At 38.9% G+C, this 20,429-nt stretch overlaps 1 long non-coding RNA gene across 2 annotated transcripts in view; it reads right to left on the bottom strand.

Annotated features, from left to right (window-relative positions):
- The window catches only part of LOC308608749, a 433,619-nt gene that overhangs the window by 155,648 nt on the left and 257,542 nt on the right, over positions 1-20,429 (bottom strand). The window lies entirely within an intron of this gene.

The raw sequence follows: 20,429 nt of genomic DNA, 5'->3' as shown, positions 1-20,429 counted from the left end.
TGTTTTAAAGGAGCTAAGTGCCAGGTTTGTGTTTATGTTTTTAATCAGACTGGTGCCAATTAGTACCCTTTTTCTTGTCTAGTAGAAATGAAAGGAACAGTTTTATGGTACATATAATGAATTCAGGCCCTGCAAAGGCCAAATCATAGCATGATGTGATGTGCACACAAAAGTGTGATAGGAGAAAAGTCAAGGGAGAATTCAGTCATTACAAAACTCAAACAATTTGACAAGGTACTTTATATAACTGTAGATTAGTTCTGAGATGTACTTTGATTTCCATACAATAACACCATTGCATTAAATTATTTGAACTGTGTATTTATGTGCTTAAATTGTATTTTTTGATAATAGCATATACATGATTTTAGGTTTAGAAATATTTGAGTAGCATGATAGAAATCATTCGTTACATAACATTTTTTTCCTTTAAAAATGGTCCATATATTACCTAAATATTGGAAATCATTGTTATCCTATTATCTATCCTGCCTGCCTCGACCTCCCCAGTGCGCTGATAAAGATCACGTGATGTTGATCTCCTAATATCCCAGTTTTATGGCCTCTCACTAGTCCCCATTTTTTCAAGTTTTTGGACGTATTTGATACTGTTTTATATTTCCTACTCCTTGAAACTCCTTTTTCTTCTGACTACTGAAAAATTACTCTTGTCTTTTCTTCTGCCTCTCTGGCCATTCTTTCTTATTCTCCTTCTGGAATTATTATTCTCATCAGTCTAATAGGTATTGACATGTCTAAGAGTTTTTCCATGGTTTCTTTTTATTTTTATCACCTCTTACACTTGACATGGATAAATGCTCCTAATGTTTCAATTACTATCTATAGGATAATGACAAAATCTAAATAATGTAGCCAAATCTCTCTCTGAAGCACCACATCTATAACTACAACTGTCTACTGGGAATCTTCACCGAGATGGTCCATAGCCTTCACAAATTCAAGATGTATAAAACTGAACTCATCAGCTATATACACACAAACTCGCAACCACTCCTCAACTCCTTCTTACTTTTGTGTCCCCCATCTTGTGAATGGCAGCCATTTTGCATTCCTTATCTATTTTTACCATGTATCCAAGTCAGAAATCTGCAAGTATACTTAAGAAGCTACACTTAGTCAGATGCAAGCAGACAGCAACTTCATTCTTTCTTTACATTTTCTATTTCAAGTTTACACATATAACTTGTTTTAATACCTGCCGATAAAATAGTTGGGCAGCTCCAACTGGTTTTTCACTGACTTTCAAATTCTTGTGAGAACAGGATTAATTTATGGTTTTGTTTATTTTGCTCACTGCTATTTCCCAGATGAGTTTTCTCTCATCTTTTTGCTGTCTAGTGGTTCACTCTTTTTCTGGGCAGAGTCTCCTACCCAAAGGGCTTAGTCTGCCTGTCTTCCTGTGGACTTCCCATCTGGCCCACAGGAAAAAATATTCCATGTTTTTCACCATAAACACTAGAAGTACAAGCCATTCACTATGCAGCCTATGTCTACATTCTGCAGAAATGCAGATGAACTTAAACCATAGCTTTTTTACTTCCAACTTTTCAGATGTGAGTCAGATAACAAACCCTGAATCCCTTAAAACTCCAGGGAATGCATGTCAAATTCTTCTTGAAGCACCCCTCACTTGATTTGAGGTAGGTGGAAGCTTGCTCCTCTCTTCACCCATGGGAAGCAAAACATATCCACAACTCTGTCCAAATAAATCTGAATCCCTGGCTTCTTCAACCTTCCATGCATTCTTAGCCTTTTCTTAAGAATATGGTTGGCAGGTTATTGCTGGAAGAATCAGTTTGTGGCTATCCCTTGACAAGTGCAGTTAAAATGACTAGTGTCTATCTTTAAAATATTGCTTTTATTTTTATTTGACAACTATTGCTTTCTCCTCAAGTTTTGATGACCCTTCTGAAATTCACTGACATTAGGATAATTCAAATATGACTTCTTATAATGTGATCTTGGCATTCCCTTTCCCTTATCCCTGAAAGCAATATCTTATGTTTTATGCCCAATTAGTCCCCTATTCTGTCATTGCTAACTTTTACTATCTAACATTCATTCATTCTCATATCCTCTCTTTCTCACACTATTTCCATATTCTAACTTACTCACTTATCTCCACTGATACCATCTTCCTTCTATATACTAATTGCAAACTACCATCCACATATCAAATAGGATGGTGTCTTCAAAATGCTAGTTTGGTCATATCAAATAACTCTCAGCTTCTTACATGCTATACTCAGAATTCCTTGAAATAGTATATGAAGCCTTTTATGATCTAACCTATGCTTCCACCTTAAGCCTTCTCTCTTATCCTAAATTTTATGAAGGTTCCACCCCAAAATCTGATATGTCAACCATACTGAAACACCTGAACTTCCTGGAATTATCTGTTTGAAACCGCCTTGATTTTACCTATACAATTTCCTTTTTCTAGAATGTCCCTCCCTCCCACACCATCCCACTTAATCTACAATCTGGTTGAAAAACTTGCATTCATCTTTCACAACTCAACTCAATGATGACCTACTCTACAAAGCCCTTCCTAATCTTTCCAGATGCTTATGAATTTATCTATTATTATTAGAGGCTCCCCCCCCGTGTTATTATGGAAGGGCTGTCACTACCATAAGTTGTCCTTAACAGTCTCCAGTCACATACCTGATTTAACCTATGTTGACTCCTATTCTCAATCTAAACATGGGTCGAGATGTCAAATATCATGGATGTTTGAATTAGGAAATTTGGAGGAATATTTATGTTGTTTTGCTTGGCATGGTACCCAGAAGCGTTTTTTTTTCCCAATATGTTGGCAAATTTGTAGGGTAAAAATTGCTTTAGTTTCTTCCTTATAACATCCTGCTAGAATATAGCAGAGCTCTCTGTTCTAATTTGCTCAGTCCCCTCACTCATTGCTTATCTCCCACCTCTGTAACAGAATAACATGGATCTTCAATTATTTTATAGGTTCTATTACTAAAACAACTCCAAATCTACATATATTTATCTCTCTTAACCCATATTGATTACTAATTCCACTTATTTTTTTTAACAATTATCATCAGCAAATTCAAAGATATAAGATACCTAAATGAAATGGATGAAGCAGATATGGAGCCTATATGAACCAACTGCACTATGACAGAAAGCAGACTGTGAGGTCCTCTCTAGGTTCTGTTACAATTACCTGGCACAGCCTAATATCCAATGAGATCTGCTGCTTATTGTCAATGGTTATTATTACAGACAGCTGTGCATGGTGCTCTGAAAACAAAAACAAATAAATACTTTATCAACACATCACTATCTTCTATAGCTAAATTGTAGCACTACTAACAAATGTGACAAAATATTGGAAAATGTTAGAAGACTAAGAAGGAGTCAGTAGTTACTGCTCAACAGTGCAAGTAGATAAGGTGTGTCATGGTTACCTTTTTATGGCAGCAGTGCTTTGGGTAAGATTAAAAATTTCTGCGTATATTCTGTTAGAATTACTTGTAATTTGTTATGAAGAGCATTATCTTGTTAATGGAGCAATTTTTGGTGGGGGAGGGGTACGTGGGCCTCTCACTGCTGTGGCCTCTCCCGTCGCGGAGCACAGGCTCCGGACGCACAGGCTCAGCAGCCACGGCTCACAGGCCCAGCCGCTCCACGGCATGTGGGACCTTCCCTGACTGGGGCACGAACCCGTGTCCCCTGCATCGGCAGGCAGACTCTCAACCACTGCGCCACCAGGGAAGCCCTTAATTTTTGAATAGACAATAATTCCCATATTCATTTATTCAGGCTGCTATAACAAAATACCATAGATTGGATGGCTTAAGCAATAAACATTTATTTTTCAGTTTTGGATGCTGAGAAGTCCAAGATCAATGTGCCAACCAATTTGATCCCTGGTGAGGACCCTCTTTTGGGCTTGCAGATGGCTTCCTTCTTGCTGTCTCCTCACATGACAGAGAGAGAGCCATCTCTCTGTTTCTTCTTATAAAGCTATTAATTTCATCATGAGGGCCTCACCCTCATGACCTCATCTAACCCAAATTACCCCCTAAAGGCTCCATTTCCAAATACCATCATGTTGGGAGTTAGGGCTTCGACACACAAATTTGGGGGTACATAATTCAGTCCATAGCAATCCCTATGGTTTAAAATTTTTAAATGATAAAGAGCTATAGAGTAAGATGCTTTTCTATTTCCCAGTTATTTACACTGTCTCTTATACAAGCACTATTAGTTCCTTATATATTGTGTAGAGATATTTTACCCATATACAAGCACATATAAATATCTTTCCCATTTATACACGAATGCTAACATACTATATACACTATAGTTCACTTTCCTTTTTTCAGTTAACAGTATATCTTGTCAACCACTTTATATTGGAATACAAAGAACTACCTCATTTTTTTATATAGCATAAAATTCCACTGTTGGTTGTACTACAATTTATTCATCCAGTCCAACTGATTGATTGATTGATTGGTGTTTTGTTTCAAATGTGTTGCTATTAGAAACAATGCTTCAATAAACAAACTTATTCAAATTATATTTACATATGTTAGAGTATATCTGTAGTATAAATTTCTGAAAGGTAAACTGATAGGTAAAAGGATATATATTCATAATTTTAACTGAAATTCTAAAATTACCTTTCACAAACGTTGTGCCACTTTACATTCCTTGAAAACATAGTATGTTTTAAAATTTTTGAATATTTGCTGATCCAGTGAGAGAAAAAATAGACTTTTAATGTAGTTAAATATAGCTTGATGCAGTTTAAAATTTCATATTATAAGTACATTATTTTTTGTTTAAGATCTATTTTTATTTCCTTTACTGTTAATTGTCTATTCATATTATTTACCCAATCTGATGTACTGATGTTCTTTCCTTTATAAAATAATCACATTTCTTTTTCTCAGTTTGATGTTTATCTTTTGGATTTGTTTATGATGGATTTTGACACCTATTTCTTATTAGTAATATATATTTAAATATATAAATTATTTATTTGATGGCCTATGAGATTATATGAACATTAGGAATGACTTTTCCACACCAAAGCTATAAAAGATTTCTCCCATAGCTTATTCTAGGGTTTTCTTTTCTTGTTTGTTTACTTGTTTATTAGTTTCACCTTTTAAATTGAAAACCTGACCCATGTGGTAGTGAGCCTCTAAGATACTCCCCAATTCCTGGTATTTATAATCTTATATAATCTTCTCCAATACTATTCCAGCATTGGTTTGTGAGAGCAGTAAGAATGAACAGAATTGATAGTATGTTACTTCTGAGTTTAGGTGATAAAAGATACTGCAGCTCCTGTCTTGGTTGTTTGTTACGTCTCAGATCATTTAATCTGGGGGAAGCAAAGTGCCATGTGATATTCAGCCTTCAATGTTGAAAAGGCGCGCCTTCTCAAACTCTTCCAAAATATAGCAGAGGGAGGAACACTCCCAAACTCATTCTACGAGGCCACCATCACCCTGAGACCAAAACCAGACAAAGGTGTCACAAAAAAAGAAAACTACAGGCCAGTATCACTGATGAACATAAATGCAAAAATCCTCAACACAATACTAGCAAACAGAATCCAACAGCACATTAAAAGGATCATACACCATGACCAAGTGGGGTTTATTCCAGGAATGCAAGGATTCTTCAATATACGCAAATCAATCAACGAGATATCACCTCACACCAGTCACAATGGCCATCATCAAAAAATCTAGAAACAATAAATGCTGGAGAGGGTGTGGAGAAAAGGGAACCCTCTTGTACTGTTGGTGGGAATGTTAATTGATACAGCCACTATGGAAAACAGTATGGAGGTTCCTTAAAAAACTAAAAATAGAACTACCATACGACCCAGCAGTCCCACTACTGGGCATATACCCTGAGAAAACCGTAATTCAAAAAGAGTCATGTACCAAAATGTTCATTGCAGCTCTATTTACAATAGCCAGGACATGGAAGCAACCTAAGTGTCCATCAAGAGATGAATGGATAAAGAAGATGTGGCACATATATACAATGGAATATTACTCAGCCATAAATAGAAATGAAATTGACTTATTTTTAGTGAGATGGATGGACCTAGAGTCTGTCATACAGAGTGAAGTCAGAAAGAGAATAATAAGTACCGTATGCTAACACATATATATGGAATCTAAAAAAAAAAACTGCTCATGAAGAACCTAGGGGAAGACAGGAATAAAGATGCAGACCTACTAGAGAATGGACTTGAGGATATGGGGGGGAAGGGTAAGCTGGGACAAAGTGAGAGAGTGGCATGGACATATATACACTACCAAACGTAAAATAGATAGCTAGTGGGAAGCAGCCACATAGCACAGGGAGATCAGCTCGGTGCTTTGTGACCACCTAGAGGGATGGGATAGGGAGGGTGGGAGGGAGGGAGACGCAAGAGGGAAGAGATATGGGAACATATGTATATGTATAACTGATTTACTTTGTTATAAAGCAGAAACTAACACACCACTGTAAAGCAATTATACTCCAATAAAGATGTTTAAAAAAAGAACAAAATGTGGAAAAACAAACACTTAATGAAAACTAACCCATTAACATATGTGTGTGTGGAATGGAGTGGGGGGATAGATTCAAACATGAAAGACGCTTATAAGAAGCCAGTGTGATATCAAATTCTCCATGTCATTTAATAAGCAGACTACCCACGACTGGGTGTCTGACCTTTTGACCCAAGTAACTCATAACTGAAGTGTTTGCTAGATAATTTTCATCCAAAAACAAGGTTCCACCTTCATGACCTTAGCACCTCCCTAAGACCCCACCTCCCAATACCATTATCTTTAGGGGTCAGGCTTTCAAGGTATGAATTTTAACTGGACACAAACATTCAGATCATAGCAGTGTGACACCACTCTCCTGTACTTATCCCCAAAGACCATGCCCTTTGAGAGCTGGCCTTTGTTCACACCGAGCCTTCATTCTGGAATACCTTTTTCCAAATATAGAGATACTACTACTCCCTAAAGGCTTCTGCATATTTGTATTGTCATCTTCAGTAAAGAAGGACCGAGGTCTTACCACTACACTCGACATGTTTATAATAAATAATTTCATGGATTCTCACAAAAACTCTGTGAGCTATTATTTCTGCACTTTACATAAGAAGAAACTGCGTCTCAAATAGGTTACGTACCTTGCCCAAGGCACACAGCTAATTCATGTAGCAATCAGCAGCTACCATGTCCAATTCTATCTAACTCCAATGCTTGCATTCTTTCTATTCTTCACAGTGTTGTCTCTAAAGTGCCATACTCATACTCTAAAAAAGATGTTTTTTCCCCCTCTGTAATGTTAAGTGGAATCAAGCAACTAGTTCTAGAGTGTCCACTCCTATGCTAAGCAATGGCAAGAGAACATCAAAACAAACTGTGTTTATCACCATCCTCCTCAAGATAGGTAAAGCAAGTTATTTATCTAGTAGACCTTGACTCCACAGTAGCTTGACCAACTGCCCCAGTTTGAGTGAGACTGTCCAGTTTGAGCCCTGAAAATCCCCCATCTCATGAAACAACTCAGTCCTGGGCAAACTGGATGGAATGGTTGTCATAACTCCTCCAGCTGAGTAGAAACACCTTGAAATATTCTTAACGCTCATAATATGACCAATTAAGTAGGAAAGGGGGGGTAAACATCAATATTTATTTTTAAGTTGCTAGAATTAGGAAACATTGTTCAAAAGCAGCGGTTCTTTTTGAACCAACAGCCTACACATCACCTGGATACTTGCTAGAAAAGCAAATACTCTGACCCTACCCCAGACCTAGGAAATCAGAGGCTCTGGGGCTGTGGCCCTGAAATGTGTGTTTTAACAAGCCCTCTGGGTGATACTGATGCGCACTCAAGTTTGAGAGTCACTGCTCTACAGAAATGACAGGAAAGCACCTGTCCCCTCCCAGTGTCTCAAGCGCCATCTCCCGTGAACTCTGCTGTAGTCAGCCTGCCGTCACACTGCTGCTTTCCTTTGTTAGCACCTACATGCCATTTCAGTCTCCTTTTGCACTTATTTGCCGCTGCTTTGAATATGAATAATAACAACATTGTGACATGTTTATAGATTAGTAAACCTTTTATAAATTTCAGTGCCTCTCAGAATTTTTTTCCCACTGAAATACCCATAAAGTAGAGGTGAGGGAAAGCACATCCCCCCAGGGCTCCCATAAGTGCTGCCTGAAGCAGCCCACTACCAAACCAGAACGTGATTGAAGCTTCATATTTTAGCCTCAAAATTCACGTGGACCTTTTGTTTCTACCTCTTAATATATTCATGTTTGTTTTATTATAAAAATTATTTCCTCGCATTTTCAAGTAAACTTGACTTTGCAAGAGGACCTCTGTCCCCAGTTTGGGTTGGCTTTCTGTTTCATGCCCATGGGGTGCACGTATTTCTGGCTGCAAAACACAAGAGAGGTTACTCCATTTCATTCTCACAATGACCCTGAGAAGTGTTAAACCTCATCATTACTAAAGAGGATACGAAGGATCTGAAAGGTTAAGTCAGGGGTCCCCAACCCGCGGGCCACGGACAGGTACCGGTCCTCGGCCTGTTAGGAAGTGGGCCACACAGCAGGAGGTGAGCGGCGGGCGAGCTTCATCTGCCGCTCCACATCGCGCATCGCTCGCATTACCGCCTGAACTATCCCCACCCCCGACCCCACCTGCAACCGCGGTCCATGGAAAAATTGTCTTCCGCGAAAACGGTCCCTGGTGCCAAAAAAGTTGGGGACCGCTGGGTTAAGTAGTGTGCCCAAGGTCACAGAGTGGAGAAATGTCTGAATCGGGCCTGTAGGACTAAAGGTCTGCTTCTTTCCTCGCTCATGTATTTATCTGACGTTTTGGCCTATAAACTCCTGAATGACAAGGACAAGGGCACTATTTTATATTCTATATGCAATATAATGTAATACTTCATACAATACCATATATATTATATGAATGAATAAAAGTGTATTAGTAATTTAAGAAGTTGACTGTTTTTTCTTTTTATTCCCCTATACTTTGCCAATTATGGAAATATTTGTAAGGACTTTTTAAGCTCCACAGATATGGGTTAAAATGCAAAACAGATTCATGAAAAAGACTGTGGGTTCTGACTATTAGATTAAGTACCTATGAGTATTAGAATTCAATACCCCACCATGGCCACCCCCTCCCACAGGCTCCCTGAGACAAACAGATGTATGAGGTTCAATGGCAAAGGACAGTCAACTACCAGTGTAATGTGAGCCTGGCTTATATCCAAACACAGATTCAGGGAATGTGGGCACATGGTTTAGGTCCAAACTCAAATCCTAGGACCTTACCAAACTCTAGCACTGCCAAGAAAGCATAAGACAGCCAGGGTGGTCCAATAGAAAAGAAGGCTCTAGTTCACTGGACCACTTTAGACATAAGGAAAGATGATTTAGAAGAGAACAGGGGAAATATGTGTATCACCTTTTAACACAGCATCCCCGCTAACTGGTAAAGAGTCCAATTCTCGGCCACTGAATCTAACTGAAGATCTGTATTCATTAAAGAAGGAATTTGGAAATGAGAGAGAGGTACTGAACTTTCTCCATCACCTACTCCTAACTCTCATTTGGAATATTGGAGTTAAAAATAAATATTCTTTCTATATTTAGGCAGGCAGCCTAGTATAAAATAGTACTTCTCAAACTGTTTTCTTAGGAATAAAGGGTTCTCTTGTCAATTAAATTTGGGAAACCCTGCGCTGTACGGTTTCTTTACTGAAAGTCTTATTCGGGGTGCTAAATACTGTGAGCATCAGAAATCTTCAATAAAGGTGATGATATGCAACCTTTTCAAAACCTATTTGGCCAGCAAACATTTTTCCCCATTGAAACATCCATTTTACCGAATACATTGTAGGGGTGCCAATACAGAGGAAAAGATTATGGGATTTGGCATTGGAGAAACGTCATTTCACTTCATGCTACAGCACTTACTAGTTGCATTAACATGATCTGATCATGTAATACATCAGAGTTTCTGTTTTCTCATATGTGATGAAAGGATAATAATCCCAACCATGCACATTCATGAGGGTCTTATGAGTTGATAGATATAAATTGTCTATAGGATTGTGCTTCATTTTAGAAGTTGCTCAACAAGTGCTACTTCCTTCCCCTCTCTCTATTATTTTCATATGCCCTTGCTTTGGCAAGTGTTTGTAAGTGCCAAGTCGTTGAAAAATTTAGTCGATTAACTGAAAACAATCAGTCAAATATATAACAAGGTAATGGAGAAAGCTAACTCTTCAGATGATGGAATACTCAGTTGTGTGTAATGCTGTGGTATTGCATGCAACCCTTTCTCAGTTATTACCACTGGTTTGGGAGAGCTTTCAAAGGTTGAAACTCAATATCTGTGAGTTGTTTCTGTTCTATTATATACATTCATTTGTTTTATTTTTTAGATTCCACATATAAGTGATAACAGACTATTTGTCTTTCTCTGACTTATTTCACTCAGCAGTATACCCTCTAGGTCCAGCCACATTGTTGCTAATGGCAGAATTTCATTCTTTTTATCACTGAGTAACATTCTATTGTATATATATACCACATCTTTATCCATTCATCTGTGGATGGACACTTAGGTTGCTTCCATATCTTGGCTACTGTAAACAGTGCTGCTATGCACATTGGGGTGCATGTATCTTTTCGAATTAGCAGACTCACAGATATAGAGAACAAACTAGTGGTTACCAGTGGGGAGAGGGAAGGAGGCAGGGGCAAGATAGAGGTATGGGATTAAGAGGTACAAACTACTATGTATAAAATAAGTAAGCAGTAAGGATATATTGTACAGCACAGGGAAATAGAGCCATTATTTTGTAAAACTTCAAATGAAATATAATCTGCAAAAATACTGGATCACTACGCTGTACACCTGAAACTAATATAGTATAGTAAGACAACTGTACTTCAATTTAAAAAAGGTTGAAACTCAGAAGAGTGGCATGTAACTCAGTGAAAAAGTTGACTTTTATTTCTACTCTGCCAATGTTTATGGGTATATTAGGGAGTGTCTCCTCTGGTTTATGCAAAATAAGTTTTGAGCTGCTATATTATATCCTGGAAGCAGACACCAACCATTTACTGTTTACAAGAAAGTATTACTTCAAAGAAAGTCAGAGCTAGACCAGTTTGGGGTTTGCGTTAAGGAAGTAGTTTAGGTCAAGTGTTAGAAGCAAAGAAATCATATCCGATCTAAGTAGGACCCTCCATTTTGGAGAAAGTTTAGGTTTGTAAAGAGTTTTTCCTCCAGCCAACTTTTCTGTCCAAAAGATTCAGCAGTACTTTCTTTCATCAAACAGTGAAAGGCCAATATTGTAGTAAAGAATCTTGAAGCCTTTTGTCCCTCCATCCTGAGTGAGTGAAAGATCTAGCAATTTTAAAGCTGAAGCTCGGGACAGGCCGTATTTAGGGGACACTTCTGGGTTGCAATGCCTGGGGTTTAGGATATAAGTTGATGTTTCTCAAGGTATGGTCCCTGGACCAGCAGCATCAGCCACACCCCTTGGACTTGTTAGAAATGCATATTCTTGTGACTTTCTCCAGACCTATTACATCAGGAAATCTGGAGCTGGGGATGATAAGCAGAATTTTGTGTTTTAACAGGCCTTCTGATTCTGGGCACATGGTTTAGGTATAAACTCTAATCCTAGGATCTTACCAAACTCTAGCACTGCCAAGAAAGCATAAGACAGCCAGGGTGGTCCAATGGAAAAGAAGGCTCTAGAAGGCTCTACATGCTGAAATTCGAGAAGCCACTGATTTAAATTTTGCACACATGTGTGTGTACAGAAGATGCTCCTAAAGAATAAGGTTCTTGGAGTGACATCAGCAAGATGGTGGAACAGGAGATCCCCATTCATTTCCTCCACAGCAACAACAATTCGGCAGCCATCCACAGACAAAAGTGTCTTTGGGGGAGCTTCAGGAACCAGGCAGAGGATTATAAAACACCAGTGGAGCCCAGAACTGAGCAGGGCCATTTTGAGAAGGCAGGCCCACACCAGGTAGCAGGCTCACCAGCCGTGGTCCCAGCTACAGATACAGAAGCAGCCCTGTCTCCCCCTGGACTTGGCTACAGCCGCGTTTGGCCTTGGTCCTGCTATCGGCACCATCCACCAGGGAACCTGGAAGGAGTCACAGCCGACTATGCCTCCAGTAACAGGCCTGCCAACTTTGATTTGACCGTGGATATTGAAGCAGCCCTGCATCTCAGTTCCAGCCCCCTTCCAGCCATGGCTCAAGAGCAGTCCTATCAGCCCAAGGACCCACCAGGAGAAACATTATCTGTGCACCCAGAAGCGGGCCTGCCAAACTTGGTCCAACTGAAGATCTTGAAGTATCCCTGTAACTCAGCTCCAGCCCCTCCCAGCTGTGGTCTGGGAAATGGCTTGCCCACACAGGGACTCAGTATCCTTGTCCTTGGAGGCGGGCCCACAACCTCAATCCAACTGAGGATCCTGAAATGGCACTGTAACTCGGCTACAGTCCCTCTCAGCTGTAGTCCAGGAGCAGCCTTAAGCACCCAGGGACCTACCCAGTGTCCCAGCAGGAGCTCTACCAAGGGACCTGGAAGGAGTCAAACACATCTGCATACTTGGTAACAGGCCTGTCATGTGCAGACCCAACTGCAGACCCTGAAGTGCCTCTGTCCCAGTGCCAGCTCTACTGACCAACATCCTGGAGGTAGTCCTATTCACCCAGGGACCAGACAGGGCCCATAGCCACCCAAGCCCCTGGTAACAAGCCTGACAAATACAGACCCCATTGTATATCCGGCAGTATCCACATTACCCAGCCCAGACCCTGCTCGACTGTGATCCCGTAGGCTATCCCATCAGTCCAGGAACCTGGCATGAGAAGGTCTCTACCTGCTGAAACCAGTACGTAAAGACTGAGAAAGGTGTTTACCCATCAAATGCTCAGACCCCAATGCAAGGCTACACAGATCACAAACAGGCAAACATGATACCACCAAAGGAAACTAATAAAGCCCCAGCAACCAACCTAAAAATGTAGAGATCTATGAAATGCCTGACAAAGAATTCAAAATAATCATCTCAAAGGAGCGCAACGAGATGCAAGAGGACACATTATTCTGCCACAGAAAAGAAGGAAATCCTGTCATTTGCAACTTGTATGAACAGGGAGAATATCACGCTAAGTGAAATAAGCCGAACTCAGGAAAACAAATTTGCATGATCTCCTTATTTGTGGAATCTACAACAGTCAAACTCACAGAAGCAAAGTACAATGGTGATCACCAGGGGCTAGGTGGTGGGGGAAATGGGGAAATGGTGGTCACAGGATATAAACTTTCAGTTATAAGATTAGTAAGTTCTGGGGATCTAATGTACAGCATGGTGTCTAAAGTTAATAATACTGTATTATATATTTAAATTTGCTAAATTAGTAGATATTAAGTGTTCTCACCACAGGCTAAAAAATGGTAATGATGTGAAGTAATGGATGTGTTAATTACCTTGACTGTGATAAGCATTTCACAATGTATATGTATATCATATCATCACTTTGTACACCTTAAGTATATTCAAGTTTCATTTGCCAACTATTCCCCAACAAAACTGGAGAAAAAGGTTCCTGCACAAATAACTCTCTATTCATAGTAGGGCTGACATATCTGTGTAACCAGTTATAGTGCAGGGCAGAGTTGAACAAATTCTAAAATGTCATTGTATACAGAGGGCTAGGGAATTCTCCTTAAAGGAAGTAGTATTAGAGCTAATACTCTAGTATGACTTTCTGTGATGATGGAAAAGTTGTATGTCTGTGCTGTTCAATATGGCAGCCACATCCTGATGTGGCCGTTGAGAACCTGAAATGGAGCTGGTGAGATAGAGGAACTTTTTTTTTAATTTAAATAGCCATATGTTTCTAGTGGCTACCATATTGGAGAGCCCAGTTTTAGGAATTATAACAATGATATCTCCTCTATATGTCCTCCTCCCCAATACAAAGACAACCTCAAGACTTTTCTAATCACTAATCACACAGCTGCATTTGTGAAGGACATTCCTGGGCTCCTTGCTTTTAACCTGCAACTCTTAGAGAAAATTATTTATGTGGGTAAAACGCCCTTGAATTTTTTCAAGTTCCAGAATGCCTTGATATGGCACTGTCTTGGAAACAATACATTTTTGGAGCCAGCCTGGGCTGGGAAATTCAGGATGACAGCATGATTTAAATACCATTATGTTGGTAGCCCCTCAGGTCAGAAGGCCAGGTTATTTCTTAATTTTTGTATTAATGAGCAGGACTGTCCTTTAACAGATATTCCTTTTTAAACCATCCCTTTTGTGTTCCTCTGTACATATAATCCCAAAGGCCAAGTAAAGGAGATAATTGAGTTAGAACCTGTCTTTTGACTGTCTCATTGAACTTTACAAGATTCCTTTTCAGGATTTGTGGGGTTTGGGGGAAACTGATTGGGGATGGGGCCAGAGACCTGCATTGTTGCCTGTCTCTACAGCAAGACAGGTATGGCTTGTACAGGTAGATCCTCCCCTTAGTGGAGAAAAAATGCAGTGAGCACTGGCCCCTCTCATCCCTGTAAGTGAAAGCAGTGGCTTCAAAGCCAGTTATGAATAGATGGTGCCTGAACACACTCAAATCTCAGAGATTCAACAACTGGATGATTCTAGCCCCACCCTTTCACAAAGCTGGATGAGCTATGTTAATAAATAGAAGTTAGAAATTATATGTTCTCAATGATGTTAATATTTAAAGTACGTTGTCCAAAGTTCTTTCTCAGAAACTTTGTTTAAAAAGTGAGACACTCAAGGTTAGAGTGGTGAAAATGCCATAGCAGATTTAGAGCTCAAATTTTTGTGTGTCTGACTTCAAGTCAACTGCATATAACTATATACTGCAATTGTATACATTGATCCTTGAAGGCAGAACCCCATTGGATTTAGTTCCTAAATCTCCATAAAGGCAATTTGTGTGACTGTGCCCTAACATAATATCTGCTGTTTAGAAACATATTTCCAACCCCCTTTTTCTTTCTCTCTATCTATGTATTTCATCTTACCCTCATACACTCCTAGAGCTGCATGATACCAGGATAAACCATTCTCTCTCATCCCGTCCCCCAAGCAGAGAACATATTTTTGTGCAAGTAACTATGGTTCACATGGACATGAAAGGCAGTCTTGGAAGAGTAAGTTATCACCAGTACATGAAGCCAAGCAGGATGATCCTTGGCAGTGGGAGTATGGAGGGAACATTCTAGGCAATTGGCCCTAGTTTATCGGTAATAGCACTTAAGCAAGATTTCTTTACACATTTCTAAGTTCTAACACACTCCACATTAACCTTCAGTTTATGTTATAAATGTACTCATCCTTTGTAATCCATTAGCAGTTAGCCAACCGATATTTATGAAACACTTACTAAGCAATAGTTGCCCTGTTAGGTGCTATTGCATTTCATAAATCTAAAAAATGAATGTGATTTTAGTACCAAAGGGATGAAAGAAAAGAAACAGTGTAGGATTAATATATGTTACCTTTGATGCAGGAGTGTTTCTGGCTGGGGAGAGACTGAATTGGGACCAATTCTAAGTTCTTCTGCTATGAGGGCTGGTGGGAAAGAGATGGAACTAAGACCTTCTATGGGTTGGAAACTGGAAAGCACTTTAGAAATATTGTGTCCTGTAAGCTTCCAACAGCCTTATGAGGTAAATACCATTATGCTCTTCGTTTTACAGATGAAGAAACTTAGGCTCAGAAAAATGGTCACTTGTCCAGGATCACAGAGCTAGTGAAGGGATGAAATTGATGGCAATGCATGTGTTTCAACCACTATGCTCCACTGTCTACTTAGGTGCTCCTGTAATCTCTTCTCCTTTCGAAATACTCTGCCTCTGAAAATTTAGAGGAGTTGTGCTCAGAACTGGTAGGAATGCTTCTGACCTGACAAGGACTGGGGATATTTTTTTTCCAGATTTGAGCAATAATAAAACACATTCTTCATAGCAAAGAGAGGACCTATTCAGGTTGGTTTGAACACAAGTCCACAGATGAGGCTTTGGGAGATGGCTGAGCACTCTTGACATAAGGATAACAACCATTATCATTTAAAGAATTCTTACTATATTTCAGAGCCGTTTCATATATTTTCCTTTGAAATCCTCAAATGAACCTGTGAAATATGGATTATCTGTGGACCCATTTTACAGATGAGAACAAAGGCACAGGGAAAAAGAGACTAACTGCTAAGTAATTCCACATTGACTGGAGAAAACACAGCCTCTTCAATAAGTGGTGCTGGGAAAACTGGACAGGTACATGTAAAAGAATGAAATTAGAATACTCCCTAACACCGTACACAAAAATAAACTCAAAATGGATTAAAGACCTAAATGTAAGGCCAGACTCTATCAAACTCTTAGAGGAAAACATAGGCAGAAAACTCTATGACATAAATCACAGCAAGATCCCTTTTGACCCACCTCCTAGAGAAATTGAAATAAAAACAAAAATAAACAAATGGGACCAAATGAAACTTAAAAGATTTTGCACAGCAAAGGAAACCATAAACGAGATGAAAAGATAACCCTCAGAATAGGAGAAAATATTTGCAAATGAAGCAAGTGACAAAGGATTAATCTCCAAAAAATTACAAGCAGCCCATGCAGCTCAATATCTAAAAGACAAACAACCCAATCCAAAAATGGGAAGAAGACCTAAATAGACATTTCTCCAAAGAAAATATACAGATTGCCAATAAACCAATGAAAGAATGTTCAACATCACTAATCATTAGAGAAATGCAAATCAAATCTACAATGAGTTATCACCTCACACCCCTCAGAATGGCCATCATCAAAAAATCTACAAACAGTAAGTGCTGGAGAAGGTGTGGAGAAAAGGGAACCCTCTTGCACTGTTAGTGGGAATGTAAATTGATACAGCCACTATGGAGAACAGTATGGAGGTTCCTTAAAAAACTAAAAATAGAACTATCATATGACCCAGCAATCCCACTACTGGGCCTATACCCTGAGAAAACCAAAATTCAAAAAGAATCATGTACCACAATGTTCACTGAAGCACTATTTACAATAGTCAGGACATGGAAGCAACCTAAGTGTCCACTGACAGATGAATGGATAAAGATGTGGCACATGTATACAATGGAATATTACTCTGCCATAAGAAGAAACACCACTGAGTTATTTGTAGTGTGGTGCATGGACCTAGAGACTGTCATACAGAGTGAAGTAAGTCAGAAAGAGAAAAATAAATACTGTATGCTAACACATATATATGGAATCTAAAATAAAAACGTTCCCAAGAACCTTGGGGCAGGACAGGAATAAGACACAGACATAGAGAATGCACCTGAGGACACGGGGAGGGGGAGGCATAAGCTGGGACGAAGTGAGAGAGTGGCATGGACATGTATACACTACCAAATGTAAAATAGATAGCTAGTGGGAAGCAGCCACATAGCACAGGGAGATCAGCTCAGTGCTTTGTGACCACCTAGAGGGGTAGGATAGGGAAGGTGGGAGGGAGACGCAAGAGGCAGGAGATATGGGGATATATGTATATGTGTAGCTGATTCACTTTGTTATAAAGCAGAAACTAACACACCATTGTAAAGCAATTATACTTCAATAATGATGTTAAAACAAAAAAAATAAAATCCATATAGAAAAACAAAATAAAAAAAGAAGAAGCAAGAGGGCGAGTAGGATGACGACTAACCTTAATATTCAAACACATTATAAGCCTTTACTAATTTAAAGAGTATGGCCCTGATTCACTAATAGATAGATCAATAATGTAGAGTACAAAATCGAGCTAGGTATGAAAGTACATACAAGAGACTCTTTATGATACAATACCCTGTTTGTGGGTAAATGTCAATTATTCAATAAATGGTTTGGTATCTGGAAAAAAATTAAGTCAAATCTCTAACCTCACACTTTAAACAAAAATAAATAAATTTCACATGGAGCAAATATTTAAAAGTAAATAATCAAACCATAATAATTCTAGAAAAAGCTATGGAATGTTTTTTTTTTCTTTTTTTCCCAATAATTGCTGGATAGAAAAGGCTTAAAAGAGTAACACAATACCTGAAGTCATCAAAGAAAAATCTTTTTACAAGACCGTATTTTTAAAATTCCATGAAAAGTAACACCGTAAAACTCAAAAGAAATTTTAAAATAGTAAAAACATATAGTTTTAAAGATTTGTAACTCACATTATAAAATGCTCATTTCCTTACTGTATGCAAAGTTCATGTAAATAAATGAAAGAAAGCTTAGAAACTCAGTAGAAAATTAGGCAAAGGATCCTAACAGGCAAGATAGAATGAAAAAAAAAATAAGGAATGGAATTGAATGATTTTAAGGTGTTCTCAGAGCCTGCTATGCAATCTTTTCTAGATATACTGCTGATGCCCCATACCACGTGGATAGGTACATCCTAGCATAGATCTTTGTTTTGTGCTTCTACTTGAAATTGAGTCTAAATCCAAGTATTGGCCAAACCCTAGAACTGTGCTGTCCAATAGGGCAACCACTAACCACATGTAACTATTTAAATTTAGATTAAATTTGTAATTCAGTTCTTTGTCACACTTTGCTTCATTTCAAGAATTTAGCTAGGGGCTTCTGCATTGGATAACGCAGATACAGAACATTGCTATTATCACAGAAAATTCTGTGGAGCAGCTCTGATGTACAGCTCAGACTGAAGCATCTTTTTTTCCTAAACCTAAATTTATGTCAGATTCACCAGAGAACCTTATTAAAATATTACCAACTTCCATCTCATATGTAAACGGCACGCCACTGCTTATCACTAGTATCAAGGTTGGGCAAACTCTGGCCCTTGGGTCAAATCTAGCCCACTGCCTTTTTTGTCAATAAGATTCTATTGGAACACAGCCATGACCATTCATTTACATATTATTTATTGCTGCTTTTGCTTACAAAGGCAAAATTGAGAAAGAAATTAGTATTTGCAACAGAGAAAGTATGGCCAGCCAAGCCGTATTTCCTATCTGGCAAAAAATGTTTGCTAACCCCTGACTTACAGGAAAAAGTCTAAGCTTTGGCCTGGCCTACATGGGAGGTACCTAAGGCCTTCCGAACTCTGGCCTTTGCTTATCTCTCCAGCATCATCTTTCCATGTCATGAGCCAGTAATAACTGACCTGTTTTGGTTTCCCGAGCATGGCATCCTAGTTCCTTGTACTGTGCCTCATCTATACCATGTCTTTTCCCCAGGATGTCTCCCCTGATTCTCTATTTCTTTTGCCTCCTTTCTATCACATCTCAACTTGGCTCTCACTTCCTTTGTGAAGCTTTCCTAACCCCAGTGCTAGGTGAGCAGTACGTCCTATATACTGTCCAACACCCTGACTTTCCTTCCTTCCTACACCACAATGTGCGATCATAAATTGGAGAGAAAAAAGGAAAACCACACTCTTCAATCTCCTTATTCTCTGCCAGAGGCTTACCAACATTTTAATGGCCCATATCAGTCGTTAAGGACAAAGGAAACAGGTTCCTCACCAGAACAGATTCAGAATCTAATTTTTTGAAGCATCCCTGCTTTTCTACATGTATGAGCAAATGTACTTTGCCTATCACTCCCATACATATTTTGGTCATTTCTTTACCATAATATTGCAACTGCCTGTTTACATGTCTATTTCCCACAATAGACTGGGAGTTCCCAAAGGAAGGAGGCCTGGCATTCATCTCTGTGACTCCAATACCCAGGACAAGCCCAGCACTGAGTCAATGCTCAGAGAACACCAGTGAAATAAATCTCTCTCACCCACAAGAATTCATCTTGTGGAACGAGAAATCAAAGGGAATAGGCAGAGGGGCATGTTGTTGATCAGTTTTCCCATCTCCTGTGAAGCTAAAATCAAAATTCTGGTGTCCTCAAGGCAGTAAAAAAAATCTCTTGGAACTAGCATATTACTGATTTTCTTTTATCATGGTTGCTTTATCTAGTTTAATATATTTTAATTATTTGTTGTAAAATTCACATTTTGAGGTCACTTTATTATAGCAAACACAAGTTTAAAACTCTAATATACAGGAGAGACAGCGTGTTTATATCTCTAATATGTCACGAATGGAATAAAAATAACTAATGTGATTCCAGATTACCTTTGGAGCTGAATTTGGATCAGACACAGCTGGTAAATGGGTTTTCGTATGAAGCTCATTTATTAGGGATTTCCATGTACTATCTATCTCTGTATTTTTATAGGATTTTCAAGGCTTAATTTTGTTCTAAGTATTCAGGACACCAAAGCAGAATAAACTGATAGCCAT

This window comes from Mesoplodon bidens (genome assembly GCF_964165515.1).
Source record: "Mesoplodon bidens genome assembly, chromosome: X".
Lineage (NCBI taxonomy): Eukaryota > Metazoa > Chordata > Mammalia > Artiodactyla > Ziphiidae > Mesoplodon > Mesoplodon bidens.
This window is presented reverse-complemented; position numbering and strand designations above follow the sequence as displayed.